Source organism: Pteropus vampyrus, unplaced genomic scaffold (genome assembly GCF_000151845.1).
Source record: "Pteropus vampyrus isolate Shadow unplaced genomic scaffold, Pvam_2.0 Scaffold368, whole genome shotgun sequence".
Taxonomy (NCBI): domain Eukaryota; kingdom Metazoa; phylum Chordata; class Mammalia; order Chiroptera; family Pteropodidae; genus Pteropus; species Pteropus vampyrus.
Genome location: NW_011889149.1, coordinates 749,969 through 768,600, shown reverse-complemented (window position 1 = coordinate 768,600; position 18,632 = coordinate 749,969). Strand labels below are relative to the sequence as shown.

General features: G+C 46.0%; 1 protein-coding gene across 1 annotated transcript in view; it reads left to right on the top strand.

Annotated features, from left to right (window-relative positions):
- Positions 1-10,886: 10,886 nt before the first annotated feature.
- Positions 10,887-18,632, top strand: part of ABHD2 (abhydrolase domain containing 2) — a 63,267-nt gene continuing 55,521 nt past the window's right edge. Inside the window, exon 1 of the mRNA XM_011379664.2 lies at positions 10,887-11,034. The gene's annotated coding sequence lies outside the window, so the exon portion shown is untranslated. The remainder of the gene's footprint in view (positions 11,035-18,632) is intronic.

Sequence of the window (18,632 nt, the reverse complement as noted above, 5' to 3'; positions counted from 1 at the left end):
CTTTTTCCTTTCATTGATTGGGAGTCCTTACTGTCCCACTGCCTCTGTATGACAAGCCAGGAGTGATAGCTCAGGTTTCAGATGTTGGTGGGTAAATATCAGGGCGCTCCAGTAGCTCTGATAGGGTGAGAAGCTGGGGATAACAGGTGTGGGCTGGCCAGCTTCCCTTGGACACTTTCTTCTTCCCTTCTCTGTCCCACCACCAGGGCCTGTAGTGTCTCTTGGAGAAGAGTCCTCCTTACAGCACTACTTCTTTCTAAGGGTTCAAAGATGAGCCCTGGACCAGAGGCATTGCTCGATGGCCCAGCAACAAACAGGGAGGGAAGGACAGAGGCCAGTAGTGGTTGCGTGGTGCCTGGAGTTCTTCACCTGGCTTCATCCAAGTCACTTTCCTTAAACTTATCAAGGGGTACAAACTAGGATGTGAACATCTCCAAAAGACAGTGTTAGCTATCGTCAAGGGAACATGGGCTTACAGGCCAAAATATCAAATACCTGAGAAGTACGTATTCCATTAAAGATTGGGATAAATATTTTGGTATGCTCATCTGTGAGTTTAATCCCACCCAGTGTGCAGGTAAGGTAGTGCTCACTGTCTCTGGACAGGGCTGTGGCAGGGTAGCAAAAAGTCACCCACTAAATACTAGTTTCCTTCCTGGACTATTTCCAAGGGCCTGGTCTAAGGCCCGAGGTGGACAGGATTTCCTGGAAGAGACAAAATAGCTTGGAGAAAGTGAAGGGAGCTGGGCATCTCTTCCCCTCGGATGCTGGGCCTGGGAGGAGGGACAGGTCATGGGTCCCAGGAACAGTGCAGACCTGGCCTGGCTCCCTGACCGACCCCAGAAGCTATACATTTGACCCCAGGGAAGAACAGCAGGAGAGTGTGTCTAGTGAGGGGCTAGTTTAGATGAAATTTGCAGTTTCTGGGCCTAGGGGCCGGGGGCATGGATTATGGACATCTCAGTAGTGCTATGTGGACATTTGTCCAACAAGATGGCTTGGCACAGCTAAGATTTGGGGACTGAAGAGCAACCAAAGTGGGGACAGGGGAATAAGGAACACATCTCCATGAAAACTTGGGTTAAGTTCACTCCTGTTCAGCAGAGTAGTAGGTTTATGAAAAGCAGAGTTAAACCTCACGTGCACCTGAGTTTGCAGACAGATTCCCACCCAGTGCACCTGTTCTCACATTGTGAATCCTGGGGAAAGGAGGTGGAGAAGAGGAAGCTTTCCCTCAAACACCAGATGACAGTTCCCCAGGGAGCTCAGCTCCGTAGGGAGGCAAGGGCAGCAGCCTGAGTGACACCCATGGGTCAGTGAGCTTGGGAGAGCACGCTCCAGAGGCCCGAAGACTGAGTGAAAGGAGGCTATAAGAAAGTGGCATAGTAGAGGACTTTCAATCCATTTCAGAATTATCTACTGAGCACCTACCATGTGCCAGGTCCTAGGCTAAGCCCTGGGGGATAAAAGAAAAAATGCCGGAAAACATTGTCAGAGCTCGGCTCCTACTAAGTGCTTTGTAAATGCCTCATACTCTTACAGAAAGGGTACAAAAGATAAAGAAAACACAATTTAGCCCTCAAGGATCTTAAGATCCTGTGAGAGGTGAGGACCCTCATGCACAGTCCTCTATTACCCAGGCAGAGCAAGGTAAACACTGTCACCCAGGCCCAAACATCCAAAGGTCCAAGCGAGGGAGGGAGAAGATCTGGTCGAGGCCTCACGGAGAGGTGCCATATGAGGGCTGAGTGTGTGTTCAGGGGAGGTGGGAGGTGAGGAGGGGGCCAGGGGACAGGACTCATGGGAAGTTCTGGAAAGACTGAGCCGTAGGAGAACACATTCCGGCAGTCCCTAACCTTCAGAGGGAAAGTTCATGTGCAAATCAGTTGTTTGGAATTTGGAATGCATATTCCCATGGGAACAGTACCATAAATGGAGGCTAGGTTCTCGGGCCAGAGGATGGAAACTGATTTACTCCACACCGTATTCAGCTAGGCTGCTCATAGCTCTTTCCTAGATCAGAGAGAGGAAGACCTGTGGCCTAACTCCTTTCTGGGTGGCTGGGCCTGCCAAAGGCCAAGGTCTTTTTGCCTGGGATTTGGTATGGTTTAGAAGGGGATTAAACTTGGGAAATCATAAGGCTAGTTTTATTTGTATTAGTAACAAAGCTATCAGCTGACATGCATTTATAATTACATATTAAAGGAATAGTCATTTTGCAGGAGGTAGAGAAGAAATAAGTTCTAAATTAGTAACCAATCTGCTGAGGCAGGCTAGTCTTAGAATTTCACAGTGGCCCAAACAGTTCTGTTTGATGTAAATGCCTTCAAATCCCTAACCCAGGATGGCTGGTGTCCTTATAAAAAGGGGGGATTTGGACACAGACACACGCACAGGGAGAAAATAAAAAGTAGAAACTCATGTAACTGTGGCAGTGTAATCAGGTAAGGGCCTGTCTGGTGCATCAGGCCCCCTTGGAGTCACTCAGTGATTCCTGCTGCAGTTTCCACCCTAGCCACAGGGTGGCATTGCTTCCTCTTCAACCATGGCCATTGATCTCTGCCATGCCAGAACTTTCCAACATCAAGGTCCTAAAAGCTGAAGAATAACAAAAAGAAAATAAACTCAGGGCACCATGAGTTAAAACTCTAGCTCACCAGGTCTAGCTTGTTCCCTGCAGCTCACAGCCCCTTCCTTGTCCTTCAGAGTCCTAGGACGCCCAGGACTAGGTCTTCTTTTTTGCTGTGGACCCTCCTCGTGTCCAATGATTGGAGTCAAAGGGGACCTCACCATGCAGGCAAGACCACAGTGGCTGACCCCAAAGCCTTCCTCTCTCAGCCCTCAACAATATCTCAATACAAACAGCAACCCCATGTTCATAGGATCATTAGAAGTCCGCAGGAATGAGGGGCAGAGGTAGGAGCCGTCCTTTCAAGAGCACAGAGTGCCCTTCCTTCCTCAAGGGATGGCTAATTCCTGCCTTAATGCAACTCTTCATTTGCCCAGTCTCTAGCTGATGGGAAAGCAGCCTCCTGAAGCAGCCCCAGTGACAGATAAGGGATCTTTGCCTGAAATGAAAAATTCATGAGGAAAGACTAGGGATCGGGCACTCGGATAGCCGCCAAGTTGCTGGCTCTGGGGACACGGCAAGGAGATCAAAAAGCCAAATGGAAATTTTCTCTCCTTTCCAGCGCCTCCCATCATGCTCCCCTTCCATGTTCAGTGGGGCTCCCTTCTCTGCTGTACCTGCTCACACCACTTCAGTCTCATTTGAGCCCCTAGGCCGGCACCACCAATGCCCATATGCCAGGGCATTAAGGAAGAGGGGTACCGCTCCTTGCCCAGACCAGACACCACCAGCAACCTCAACAAAGTGTGCATTGTCGTTAGAGCAAGCTGGCACAGTCCTGACCACCTGGAACCCCCAAACTGGCTATTATTTTCCCTGGGAGGACCCCCTAACAGATTACTTCCTGTCCCCATTCCCTGTCTTACAAATCTGACCAAAATTCATATGGTTGGTCAGTCATAATCACAACTTGGGAAGGCTTGGATCTCTTGTAACCATGCTGGGCTGACAACAGTTTTGATGTAGTTAAAGGGAAAAAACCTCAAACCATCGGAGTTAGAGAATTTGACTCTAATGTAGGGATGGGCTTGAGAAAGTGTGACTGGCTAGCCTGTGATATGCAAGATGGCACAATAGTCACAGATGCCAGCCCAGAGATGGTGAACACTGGGGCAGCGACTGAGCCTCAGAAGTCAGGTAGGAGGGCAGGATGCCATCAGAGAGGAATTTGCCACAAAGGAAGTCCACCAGACTCCCCTCTCAGTGGAAGTGGGAAACTGGAGTCTCTGTTGCAGAGCTGCAGTGCCTCCTCCCAGACACAGGGGCCGCTGGACCATGACTGTAGGAAAATTCCAGCCCACTGTCCGCTGCCCAGGCCAGCTAGAGCCCTCCAGGGATTACATCTTCCCCCATGAGCTTGGTTGGGGCCAGCTCAGGCTCTCGATGCCTTTGCTGTTGGTTCCCAGCTCTTTCTGGCATTTACACAGCCTTTTCCATTTAAAGAGAGGCCTGGGCTCAAGCAGCTGCCTCTCTTTGAATAGTAGCCCTTGCCCCTCCTTGTCGTCCCTGAGAACCACCCAGGGCCTGCTTTTTCAACATCAACTCTCCCCAAAAAAAGAATTTGTTCAGTCATTTCCTCTTTCAAAAACCTGCAGGCTTATCTGCCCATCACCCCACCCCCCACGTGAACGGGAACCTCACACAACATCAGCAAAAGGCAAAACACAAATTAAATACTCAGTGATATACCTGGGAGCCTAGCAGTTCAAACTAGGACACCAAGTCCAAGAGTAATTTAATTTTTTTTTTTTTTTCTCTGCATGGGAAGCGTTTGGAGTTTTTCCTTCCAGATTATGACAGTAGTTCTACTCACGTGGAACTCTTGAAAACTATAAGTATGAAGACAAATGGGGGACAATTTCTATAATCTCACCAACCAGAGACATTATTAATATTTTGACATATTTCTTTTCCTCTTTTTGTTCTATGCCTTTTTAATTTCACTTGAATCATTCCAAATACATAATTTTGATCAGGAGTATTTTTCCATGGCAATAATACTTCATAAACATATTAATGACTGTATAACTGCCCATATTATGCATATGTCATAATTTGCTGGTCAGTCCTCTGCTTTTGGACATCTAGGTTGCTTCTGTTGTTTTGCTAATTTAAATTATTATGCGATTTCCATTCCTGTGTAAATCCTTCAAGGCATTTACATCAGTTTAGATTATTTCCTTAGGATAGAGTCCTGGAAATAGAATTATAAAGTCAGAGTCTCAAGGACTAGGAGCATTTTCAGGAGCCTCTTTCATATGGCCAAGTGGCTTTTCTGGAAGGTTGTACATACCAGCAATGTATGAAAGGGCCGTCTTTGCAAGACTTAATTCTAAGCCCCAACAGGTCGTAAGGCCAAAGCTACACCAGTTAGGAGTGACTGGGGCACAAGTGAGCTTGAGGGACAGTAGACCCAGCTGTGAGGGGCTGGGACAAGCAGAGCTAGCAGAGACCACCAAAGCTTGAGAACACTTTTAAGACACGAATTCTGGAGGGTATAGCCACAAATGGAAAGAGAGAAGCCTTTTGGACCCCAGGGCTAAAGGGAGGGATGGCTGGAGTCCTGAGGCCTCGCTGAAGTTTGAGAAAAAGCACAGTAAGTGCAGGAAGGTGCTGAGGGCCCCTGTGCTGCTGTGCATTCAGGAACACTGAGGTTGTTTGGGTATTGGTACAGTGGGCACTAGGAGTAAGTCTGGAGGAGGTCAATAAATTGATTTTTTACGAAAGACCTTAAGGAATGGACTAGGGGTGGTGGTTCCAACGCTGGCAAGAATAGGAATAGTTTCAGAAGATGTTCTGTGGTAAAATGGGCATGGATATGGCAAAGAAGAGAACTAAAGCTGGCCTATCTCCCTTTCTGGTTTCTACTGCTTACTGAATGAGTCACTTTTATTGGGGAATAATTTTCTTTTAATTTTTTTAATCTTGCTCATTCGACACTGTCAAGTCTCTCATTGATCGGAACTGCTGCTTCTTGATAGCATATGGAATTCCTTTCTTTCGAAATCGGATTTATTTTTCTCTGATTACATACACATCTAAAACCATATGCGGTATTACACTGGCAGCAGCTTCATACATCTCGTGTTTACTGCATCTCTTGATTGCATCATTTTCTCTTGTGCTTGATTTAATCTTGTTTTTCTAAATTTAGCGTCGCCTTTGTCTACAGTGTTTATAAAGTCTACAGTCATGTACAGTAATGTCCTGGGTCTTCACCTGCACTCACCCCTCACTCATCATCTCATGCAGAGCAACTTCCAGTCCTGCCAGCTCCATTTATGGTTAAGTGCCGTACATGGGTGTACAACTATATCTTTTATACCATATTTTTACTGTATCTTTTCTATGTTTAGATATATTTATAGACACAAATACTTACCAGAGTGTTACAATTACCTACAGTATTCAATATGCTTACATGCTGTAGAGGCTTATAGCCCAGGAGTAAAGGCCATACTATACAACCCAGCTGTGTGGTAGGCTGTACTATCTCGGTTCGTGTGAGTGCACTCTGTGCTGTTTGCACAGTGACGAAATTGCTTAATGATGCATTTCTCAGAATATATTCCTGTCATTAAGTGGCACATGACTGTACTAAACAGATAGAGAAGAGACAGAGTCAAAACTATGGAAGTGATATGCGATGCTGGAACCGGCTGTACACTGTGCTAGGATATGCACACACTCAGGCAGCTAAGAGGAAGCCATTAACTCAAATGAAGACATTAATTGGCCCCTGTCACTGACCCGATCTACCTTTTCATCTTCTCTCCAACCGATTCTCCTCTTGGACTCTGCTCTAGACAAACCAACTTCTATTCTTTCTCTTAGAGACCTGTGTTCTTGCTGTCCTCACCCACCAGTAATGCCACGCCACCCCCACCCCAATTTCAGTCCTATGGACCTTCAAGGACCAGCTCAAATCTCCAGGCATCTAATTCAGAAGAAGTCGTTCCCTCCTCTGAACAATTGTTCATGACACTGATAATGTTCTGTTGCTTACTGCTCAGTCCTTCTAATTATCTCTCCAAGTATGTCGCCTTTGTCCTAAATAGGGGCAAGACTTTTGCTTTATGGTTCTATTCCTAGTACCATATGTCTTGTTCAGTAAAAATACTTACTCTCTTGTTAATTAATTCACATATATGGTAAAACAATATCAGGATCTCTGGGGATGTAAACAGCTTTAAAATAGTTCAATAACAGGAAATTATGAAAGAATGGGTTGTGATGCCCTTATTTAATGTACTAGTTTTATTGACTCCTTTTGAGTGAACAGCATGAAGAACTCAATTTTTATTACTGTAATTAAGTATGACATCAGGAAGAGGAATCCATGGTGACTAAGAAGTCATCTTTAGTCAACCACCTGTCTAACACCCTGTATGTATCTAAGACTGAAACAACTGTGTGTGTGTGTGTGTGTGTGTGTGTTTCATGAGCAGTGCTGGATCCTATGTGTGTAAGAATTACCACATAATTTATCATCCAAACAGACCATTTGAGAGTGAAAAGGAGGCACTATTAAAAATTCGCCAAAGCAACAAGCATAAACCAAGACTGCCGTGGGCATAAAAGCACCCTATGATTTTATTATAGATAACTTCACGTGTAGGTTTATAGCCTACATGTGAAGTTATAGCCTGAATCATAGACAAGGTTATCATTCATCACCATTTCAAACAGCCAGCAGGAAGCTTTTCCAATTAGAAAAGGAGCCGAACTCTTGAATTTCATCATAGTTTATCCTATTGCATGCTGGGACTTAGAATTTCCAAACAAACTTTATCTCTATCATTAGTGAGAAGCTGGCCAGGAGGCCTGACCATGGGGCATTCTGAACTCACTGCGTAGTTACACACAAGCAACACTGGGTGTGGCAATAAAGTGACAATTTTGGATTCCTCAGAGCTTGTGCCATCTTGGGCCTTCAGGGGAATTTCATGGATGTCCCAGCTGCAGCTTTTAGTACTATTCTGTCAGCCCTGTCCTTTCTCATTTCCTTCACAGCGATTAAGATGATGAGGTCTAGTTTCAAAAACCTTAACTCAGTAGTCAGAACCCTCTTTTGGTGAGAATATCCCAATGATAAGTTTCTCTCACCAAGTGGTAGATGTTGCTAGTTAAAAAAAAAAAAAAAAAAGACAAAAATAAATAAACTCCATGTGTTGGGGGCGTTGGGTAAATAGGAAGTTTCTGCCCAGTTTTGCTGCAAATCTAAAACTATTTTAGAAAAGAAAGTCTATATGTAAACGAATTCTGAATCTGTGATCATGACTTTTGACAACAGGACTTAGAAAATAAGATAGTGCCTTAGAGAAAAGTTCTTAAATGGGCTCCTGGAATAACTATGGCAAACATTTATTAAGAGCTAAGTGTGTGCCAGGCACTAGCCGATGTATTTTAATTCATTTGCTCCTTATAGCACCCCATAAAGGAAGCACAATCACTGTCATCCAAAGTTTATGAAAGAAAGTGGGGCACAGAGAGGTGAAGTACTTGCCTAAAGTCACCAGGCTAGGAAGGGTGGAGCCAGGATTCAAGAACCAACAGCAGAGGCTCCAAAGCCCATTGTTTTCAACATCCCCTAAGGATACAGAATGATGAAAATGACAAACTAAATGAATCACTGATTTTACAAGAAGAGAATAAACAGAGCTCACTATCTGCTCTGGTCACTGCTGCCTTATATCTCCCAAGGGACCTCGAGGACTTTAGCAGGGGTTAAGAAACCCTGCTGAGGGGCCCCAGGCGAGTTTAGTGCCATTCCACTTTAGTAAAGTCCTGGAACTTTAGGACTCCAGAATGTGAGTGGGAGCACACCCTCTCCCTCCTTCTCTTTCCAACAAGGCACTCTCTTGCTTTCAGAAATGTACTTTATAGCCTCGTCCTAATCACTGGTTATCCTAGGCCAAGCCTCACCAAATCATCATTCTTGACAGGTTACTCAACTTGAAGGCAAAAATGAGTCCATTCTGTCTCCTAAATGGCTTCCCACAGAAATGCTTTATACAATGAAATAATATGATTCAAAAGAATATGGCAAGAGCCAAAGCAGATGGGAGGAGACAGACACCAGAGACAAATAAGAAAGCAGTTCTGAGTGCTGCAGGTGGTCATGGATCATTACTGAAGCCACCCGGAGCTACAAAGGAGACGTGTATGTTCTTCCTCCTCTGTCTGGGCTCATTCTGTGCTTTATCCGCTTCTGTGAAGGCATCGGGTTTCAGAGTTCCTGAACTGGATGGACATCCTTTTCTGTTACTCTTGGCTGAACCTCTGTTCCTGACGTGGGGGAAAAATCAGTCTGTACAACAGTAAGTCCATCTGCAATCTTCTAACAGCTGCTTTCCGTGGCTCTGAACCGAGGAGAAATCTTCCCAGATCTCAGGAGCCTCTTTGTGCCTTTTAGGACCTAACAAGACATCTCAGTGTCTTCTAGCAAACACAAGCAGGAACAAACCTGTATTGAGCCAGGCCTTTTTTCCTAGCATGCGTGCAAACACATGTATGGCCACCAAGCAGAACTATTTAAAGACATAACTGGAAAACAGTGGCACAGAACCAAGTGTGTGTGCTTGTGCGTGTGCGCGCGCATGCACGCACACACCCACACACACACACCCCCACACACACCCCACTGGCGACAGATCTAAAGCTCTCTAGAAGCCCAAACTGTTTTAATACAGTCAATTATGGGGGTCACTTACAAAAATCCTTTGCTACCGAAGAGTGAGTTTTTCTTTCTTAAGATGGAAGGGAATTGAGAAGAATAAATAAATGTTGAGGTGAACTTTTCTTAGGTAACATGGCAACTGAATGAAAAATATAGCAATGGCAAAGGATTCTTTCTCCTCCTTCGCCCTGGAACACCATGGGTGTGGGTTCTCTCAAAGGCAGACCCAAAGGGTCTGGAGCTAAATTCAGGTCTGAGAGGCTATTTCTGTTTGTCCTCTAGGACTTCCACACCTTCAGAATGGGGAAAGGGCTTCAGGAGTCCCTGACAGATAGATTTTATGCAGTGTTTTCTGGTCCAGTCCCATTGGCCTTCAAAGGGTTATTTGGTCACACTCCGTGAAACTTGAACCATTGGACACTCAGCTGGGTGAACGGCATAAAGGAAGCTGCATTTTACCTTGTTATGATTCTGAAATGTGTTGGAAAAAAATTTAACATTGCTACAGATACCACTTTCCTTCTCTGGCTAGATCGCTTCTCGCATCTCTTCCAGGCCTACTGCTCCCTGGGAGAGTAGCCCTGTCTGCCCCAAAGGGGTTGCATTTCAAGTCAGCCAAATGTTCTATTCTTGGTGAAGCACATGCCATTGCAAAAGCATTTTCATGCTCATAGAATTTTAGAACTGGGCCCACTTCCATAGATCGTTGGAGGTGAGTGGATGGGCAACCGGTCTTGACTGAATGCCTACTGAGTGCCAGGCACTGTTAGTGTTTACTGAGTTATTTAATTTTGTCATCAACTGCTGTTGTTACTCCTAGTTGCCAAATGAAGAAATCTGGGTGCATGCACAGATGTTAAAGTGACTTGCTCCGGGCCATGCAACCTGTATGTGGCAACAGGGAGATGATTCTAGGTCTGTCTCCAAAGGCTACGTTCTTCTAGGCTGCCTCCAACGGTGAGGGTCGTCTTCAGGGTTGATAAGGCAGTGGGCTGAGGTCCACACTGCTCCGCACACTCTTTCCTAGCTTCCCCACCTGGAAGGGACGGGAGGCCGCTGCCTCCACATCCTTGTCTCTCCATGCAGCTTGGTCATTCACTTTCCTCCCCCCTTTCTCCCGGGGCAGGACCCCAAATTCCACTTCGTGTCCTGGGCAACTGGTGAGTCAGTCGTTCGACCCGGAGCCATCAGATCTCGCAGCTGAGCTACCAGCAGGCCTCCCTCCTTACACTATCAGACGACAACTGACCTTACCCAACCCCCCAAACCAGGTTGAGGTCACAATTGCCAGCTTCTCCGCACCCTGCGCGCGTGAACACCAAACACAGCCCACGGTTTAGCTCTCCTCCCTTTTCCCCGCCCTCTCCGGATCTTGGCCTACTGGCTAAAGACGTCAAAAGTAACCAATTGTCTTCGCTAAGAGCTCCGCCTTCACTCTGAGGAACAGCTCTGCCGACCAATGGGCTATCCTCTGGGGGTGCAATGAGAGCGCAAGCTAGTAGAGCAGCGGCTGGGCCGCCCAATGAACGGGCGGGTTCCCGTGGTTAGGGGCGTGGAAGGAGCGGTCGTCAGGGGTGTGGCGGCAGTTGCTTGGGCGGGGCCGGTAGCGGCGGGAGCTGCCCTGGCCAGGGGTTCCGGCTGCATTTCCATGAACGCCGCCGGCAGCCGCGGAGCTGCAGGAACCGGACGGAGAGCGAGCTGGGAAGCTGTAGTCAACCACGCAGAGGTAAAGCCGCGGCCCCGCGAGCTCCGGTACACCGGGATCGCGCCCCGGATCCACCGGGCCAAACCCCTGAGCCCTGCGGTTCTCGTCGTGTCTCGGCCCATCGCGCCTCTGCCTGCGCGCCGGGATCCTCCGGGGCCTGTCACCTGGCGCCGCGGGGGTCCCAAGGGCCGGCTCTCCAAGTGGCGTGGAGGGAGGCACCCGGGACCGCAGCAGATGGGATACGCCTTCTTGAAAGCCCTTTGTACTGAGGTACCAAGGTTGGGGACATCCCCGACTGAGGCCTTTCTGCCGGCCATCCCTCCATCGGTGTGCACTCTTGGGACCCTGGGGTCTGAGGAGGTTCTGCTGGCCCAAGCTTGGTGATGGCGGTCTGGATTAGCACCTGGAAAGAGAGGGCCAGGGGGCCTGATTACAGCTCCGGATATCCGAAGGGCCTCTGCGTTTCACGGCTCCAGGGGCGCACCCAGGACTGACGGGTTCAAGTTGTAGGGAGGCAGCTTTTGACCCACTTGGAGGCGCGCTTACCAAGCTCATCCCCGTGCAGGGCACTGTTCTAGGCGCTTCGTGGGCTTTCCCCACAGCGAGAGCTGTCCAGCATCGCAGGTGGCTGCCTGCCAGATGAGGCAGCCAGCGCCTCGACCTTGGAAGTGTCCAGGCAGAGGCCAGATGACAGCCACCTGTCAGGGATGCTTAGAAAGGACTCCCAAGGGAGGAGTGGGTGACCTTTAATGCCTAGCTTGAGAAGGATACTTCTGGGGGTACGTTAGTTAGGAAGTGGGTGTTGAATTCACCCATAATGAATTTTGATGTCTCCACTCTCAGAGTGGGTGTTAGCAAAGAGAATGGACTATACCAAGAAGATATGGCTTGTCTAGCCATCATGAAACTCTTAACTTTGAACTGCTGGACTGCCTCTCTTAATCCCCCCAGTTCCTCTCTTTTAACTGTCAGTTTCCCCGGTATTCCATTAACTAGATTTGACACAGGTCCCAAGGACGGGCTCATGAGAGGAGCCTGAGGAGACTGTAGGTGTGGCAGAATTAATGTGATCTGTGCCCAGAGCTTTTCGAGGGCCATTTTGTTACAACCACATTAAGTAGGGTCCAAAAGAGAAACCGTACAGTACCCCTTGACTATGCTCTGTCATTTGCCTGAATAGGACGCAGTAATCTTTTGAAGGTCATGAGGCAGAGAAAGAACTTTTAACACCACTCGCTGCCCATTTTAGGGCGAATTGACCTTTGAATAACTGGCCAGAAAGCAGACCAGTCCATGCAGAGTGTAGACTTGTAGCATGTTAGAGTGGAAGTCAACTTAGAGCTCATCTAATCTGTCTTCTCAGTACACAGGTGAGGAAGCTAAGGCCTGGGGAGATCACAGGGCTGACTGGCCATCACACAGCTGTGACTGAGGGGTGATCTGTTGACCTTGGATCTAGCGAGTATATGACTTGTATTTCACTCCCAGCTTACTTATCTTACTCTTGGTGTTTAAATTCTAGGGGAGTCCAGAGAGATTATGAGCAGAGACTTTGGACCATAGTGCCTGGATTTGAATCCGCTTCTTACTAGCCATAACCTTGGACAAGTTACTTAACCTCTCCTTACCTCTGTTTGCTCATATATAGTGAGAATGTAATGGTACTTACGGTAGAAGGTTGTTTTGAGGAGTACATGACTTACTATCTGAAACACTGGAATAGTGCCTGGCACACAGTCACCACTATAGATTTGCTAAATACGATGTTCTCTTACCCCTTTATACAGTTTTTCTTCATATCTACTACCCAATATTTTCTATCAGGAGCTTATTTTATTCCCTGCCTTCTCCCCTGCAATTCATTAAATATATTCCAGATTTTATTGCAACACGTGTCAGTGGGGTTTTCCAAGTCACACTGCATTTTATTTCTTATTTATTTTTCTCTTTTATTGAATCAAGTAATTCATTTCTCTGTTGGTCCTCTCCTGACAATTGCACTCTTTTTAGATTCCAAATCTCTTCTATTCTCTTCAAAAGGGGTGGGGAGAATCCCTCAAAATGATAAAGTCCTGATGATACCAATCTCCATGGAATCCTTCTGAATATCTCTTCCCTCTGTTCGGCCCTCCTTCCCAGTTGTCAGTGTGATGTAGCTTGATTATAAATGGATGAACATTTTTAGATTAAGATTTCATGAGCCACTGTAATAAGTGCTTTTCAGAAGTTCAGGGATCGTGTGTCAGATGCATTTAAGCAAGTTACTTAGTCATTCGATCAGGGTGAGCACCAGCAGCGCCTGCCTTGCCGGCAGACACACAAGTGTGTGACTGATTCTTGTTGGTAATCTAGCTTGTTCACTGGTTTTTCTGCATTTTTCCAGTTCTTTTTTTGAGATTGAAATAAACCAGATGGCGAGTGCCGTGGAACGGTCTTTTCCTCTTGTTTTGGCTGGGAAAGTTCTTTCTTTCCTTTTTACCTTCACCTTCATTTCCTTTATCACCTTCCCGGTTTTGATACACACCTATTCTCCGTTCGCCAACCAGTTCCCTTTTAATTGAGAAATACCTGTCACCTTTTTCTTTCTTGCAGGAATCCAGTCATCTTTGGTTTTCCCTTCTCTGTGTTTTCTAGAATGAACCAAAGATTATCCCTATTTATTGACTGGTAGCTTCCTAAGAGTTGATTTTGAGTTTTGACTTTTTTTTGTATAGGACATTCTAGAGTTCAGCCGTCTTCGAATAACTGCTTTAACTGCATTGTTTGTGTGTTGATAATGGGTCCCTTTCTCTCTGTCTTGTTCTCTTTTCTCATAAAAAGGTCCTGGTGAAAGGGCTTCTCACTGTTAGCCCTTACTTCTTCACTTGCACCTTCCTCCTGGTAATCTCTGGCAGGGCCCACAAAGAGTGTAGTGGTTCTCCACTGCCCTTGCCCAGAGCACATAATATTTCTTTAGTCCTGTGAAAGACAGGGGAAAAATTTATCTTATGTTTTGTCCAAAACCTGGCTCTTTGAAAGGCTCTAGCAGAGATAGACTTCCAGTATAATGGAACTCCATGTGGCAGAACTCTTTGACCTACTGCGTACGGTATTCTGGTTTCTACTGCAGGGTGGGATTGTTTTCATATCTGCACCTTTATTTTTTGTTGTCTTGGTTTCAGGGCATCATGTTTTCATATTAAACGTTTTCTGTTTACAAAATGGCTGGTGTGGATAGGTGAACAGACCTATTGTTTTGCTTGAAGCGTGTGCATCTGGACCAGTTGGGTGCAAGGCTTGTTACACAAGAACTCATTCTCTGATCTTTTGTAATTCGTAAGTAGCAGATAGATGAAGAGCTTACTAGAGAATTGGAACACTGAGACCCTTGGATTTGCCCGGTTTCTGATTTTCTTTTGTTGACTTTAAGGGGAGGTCCATTAAGTTCAACAAACTGAGCATCTGGTGTGTGCCAGGAACACAGCTGTCCAGATTAACAAGTACGTTCGGTTTGCTGCATAAAGACTATTTTGTTTGTATTTTACATTTTTAAAATTGTAATGTCTTTAATTTTTTTTCAGAAATTAGGTAATTCATGTGCATGATGAAAAAAAACATTTGAAAGGCACAAAAGGTTAGACATTAAATATGTGTCTGTCTACCCCTGATTCTGTCACCTGTTTTTGTTCCTTAGAGGCACCAATGTTAACCGATTTCTTCCTCCTCCAGAGGTGTCCCATGCATAGCCGAGATATTTTACACTTCTCTCACCGAATTTATTGTGAATACCCCTTTCCACGAGTGCTTGCTGTCCTTCCAGCCCCTCACAGCTCCCTGTGTGGCCTGAACTTATCAGATTCCAGATAACCTAGAGCAATTTCTTTCTCTATTCTGATCATGTAAATAAAGTCCTCACTCACTCTTATCCACGACATTGAAAAACGTGCCCTTCTAAATAGAAAGATAATAGAAAATGCCAAGTAGATAGAAAAACGTGCCCTTCTAAATAGAAAGATAATAGAAAATGCCAAGTAGATTATAGCCAAGGACGTTTTTCCCAATTTAGAAAACATAGTTCCTTCCCCTCAGGCTATCAATAATACCCCCCGTCAGTCTGTTTATTAACTCTACGCAGAAAGCTGGATGTTGTGCTGAAATTGCAAGAGAAATTTTGCCTTTGCCACCCAAGAGCTTATGAGAGGAAGGCAATTTTTTAAAGGCTTCTTTGGATGGGAGAAGCCTTGAGGAGCATCTGTCAATGAGACTGATGCGGTCGGGATCCATCCAGCTCTTCGAAGGGCCTCTAATGGATAGTGCCTCACCTGTCTGTATTCCTACAGCCTTACCCGGGGCCTGGCACAGGGAGGGCTCCTGGGCCTTGATTTCCTCACTTGCGTTAATAATAACAGAGAATTGTGGCGAGAACCAAATGAGGTAATGTCTGAGGATGTACTTTTTAAACAGTAAATTATGTCCTTGGTCTTCACTGTCAACACCAGTGCATTTAGTGGAGTAACTGCTGTCATATATTTAAATCACAAGCATTTGGTAAACTGTAGAGTTATACAAATAGAAATTTTTATTATCATTTAGTTTTGCTCCGTCATTTCAAAGATATAGAGACTTGTTAGTTAGCATCAGCCAGAGAGCAAGCCCCTCGCCTGTGGTTCGCAAGCTTAGTGTTTTCTCTGGGTGGCTGACAGAGACGCTGATGGTCTCGAGGGGGGTCAGGGACCACTCGTCACCTATAGAAGATGGTTAAATTGGATTTGTAGTGATCGCTCACAGGCAGGTCCGGGAGCTAGACTAACCAGGCTCGAAGACCCAGACACTTGGCTCTGGACTCGGGTCTTCTGGCCTTGTTGGATTAAGCAGGCCCCGCCTTTGCCTTCTCTGGTGAGCACACCACTGCCAAGTTAGCCTTGTGTCTGCGTTTATTTTTATTATAATAGCAGGACGCTCTTATTATCCCCATTTATAGGTAAGGAAACCAGGGTGCAAAGAAGTTAAGAAACTTGCCCATAGTTACACAACCAGCATGTGGTAAGGTTGCGATTCGGGCCAGGTCTGTCCTTCCCCAAAGTCGATCAGTTTATCCACTGTGTCGTGAGTGGCATCGCTACCCTGACACAGAAAGCATCTCAATGAAGCAGAAATCTTTTTAACTCCAGTTGTTCTGACCTATTTCCACAAACCTGTTTCAAATACCACATATATTTGAAGAAGCATTTCTCCATTTTCTTTGAATGTTAAAAAGGATCCCTATTTTGTAGTAACACCTACATCTCAATCTAGGTTAACCTAGGATCAGTTGTATTCAAATTTATATTTTCTGAATTGTATAAGCTCATGTCAGTTGGAAAATACCATAGACGATTTTGTCGCATTGGCTGTTTTGGAGTGAGTAGCAGAAATCGCGAGTCTGTAACAGTATATTTCAGTATTTATCTGAATGCCGGCAGTCATTGGGTAGATCCTGTCTACCTTCTCTTTGAGAACCTTTCCTTTCCTTCTGCTACCTCAAACAGCCTGTCTTTGCTTTGAATCCTCTTTATTTGTGAGCAGTTTCTGAAATAGATTTATCACTCTTGGAGCCTCATAAGATAAGATGTGCTTTAGACAAACAAGGAAAAGGGGAAAAGAAATATGGCCTTGGACAGTGGTTCTGCAAGTGATAGAAGGTGGAAAGCTTTCATTTAGTTGGATAATTGCCTGAACTTTGAGATGTTTTTTAAAATATCCAAAAGCTGCTGATGGCCCAGGACATACTGAGTTCGCTCTCTCTCCATCCACAGTGGCATGGCAGTTATAAAGGCCTGTACCTCTCAGCCTAATGCAATAATCTCTCCGTAAGAAAATTCTGCTCAAGGGATCAGAGTGGTGATATGTTAGGCCTTTCCCACAGACTCAATCAGTAAATACTTACAGAGTGCCCACTGCATGCTCAAGACCATAAATTTAAACTTGTGCAGAATTTACACATGAGGATTGAATTACAAGGACATAGACCAGAATCCCCAACAGCGATTAAAGGGGTGTGAGTCATCATTTTATGTAGAGATGAGTCTTGCGAATTTTCTGGTTATGAAAAGGTTTTTTCAATATGCAAAGGTGGGAGATGGTGCGATTTTTAGGGCCTGGAGGAGATGGACCCCCAAAGGAAGGTGTCTGGATAGTTCAGCTGGTTGTATAAAACTACCTGGAAGCCATGGAGGGCTTGCATTCGTGTGCAAATGGTGAATGGCGATGCTTGTCCGACAGCACCTGGGGCAGGTCACACCTACTCACGTCTACTGCTGTGAGTCAGTTCCTCAGGGTGCCTGCCCAGCATACAGGGCCAAGGCGACATCTGGAATGCCCCTGTAAGTAAAGCCCTGAAGCTTCATTCCACAATGACTCATCGCCACTGCTCCCAGACCTGTCCCTCTCATCCTGTCCACGAGTCTGCTGACTGCCCAGCATTCCCGGGCCTTGGCTCAGCCCGTGTGCCCAGCCTGGTGTCTGCGCCCACCCCTCCTTGCCTTCTTTTTCATTCCATCTCTTCCTGCAGCTCCCCAGCGATCTCTGTCCACTTCTGCCTCCTTTGTTTGAATTCCTTTAGTGTTTATAGGTGGTACCTCAGGATTTCGAACTTAATTATGCATGGGTTTGCAGTGTTTTCTAATTATTTCATGGATGCCATGTATTATACTTATTTCAGAGCCCCACAGAGCTTAGAATGGAGCTGATTCCTTTGGTCCCCATGGGGAGTGGGTTGGAATGCCAGAAAGGGGGTGTAGTTTTGCAAAACATGTCCCTGGGTGGTACTGACACACTTTCTGGTTCTGTCCTCTTCTTTTACAAACCACTGCTTTGTACATGTGGGTGCTCCCAACTTACACAGGTAAATCAGTTTGGGGAAACGGGATCACTTTGCCATTTATGGAGAAGGATTTCCGTCATTTCTGACAAAACAATATTTAATAAGGCAACTTTCCTCTAAATTGCTCAAGGCATTTTACGAGGCTTATCGTGAGGATATCTGTGGGTATTTTATATTTATAAAGTGTTTTTTTAACCTACATACACTCATCAACTTCTTTCCTTCAGCAACCTGTTATGTAGCCTGCCCTCAAACCCAGATCCTCTGATTCTAAAGTCTGTGTTGTTCAATTATACCACATGGGCTCTTAGGGTAAGCTTCAAAATCCCCAGAGAGGGCAGGTGACCTGGCCACAGCTGCACAGCACAGCGTGCTCAGAGCGAGGAATAGCTCCAGATGCCATGGGAAGCAAGTTGCGTAGAAACACAAGCGGGTTCCCTTCCTTCTGACATTCAGAATCCAGCACCTCTGGGTCTTTCAACCTGGGTTGTGACCTAAAAGTTGTGGGGGGAGCACGAGGCTCTGTGTGCCTCAGAATCAGCAGGACCGATGGCAGAGGCTGGGTACGGGCTCCCTAGAGTATTGGGGCTGGCTTGTTCACCAAATGGATGACTACCTCACAATACCCTTTCCTCCAGTTTTAGCCCTCTGAACGAGAATCAGTCTTTCCTATTTATCTGCATTTAGCTGGTGGAGTTTGTCTTCTAAGACTTAGGCACTTGTCACAGTGGAATCCATGTGATCTCCAAGCCTGCTGCTCCAAGCTGGCAGGAGATCT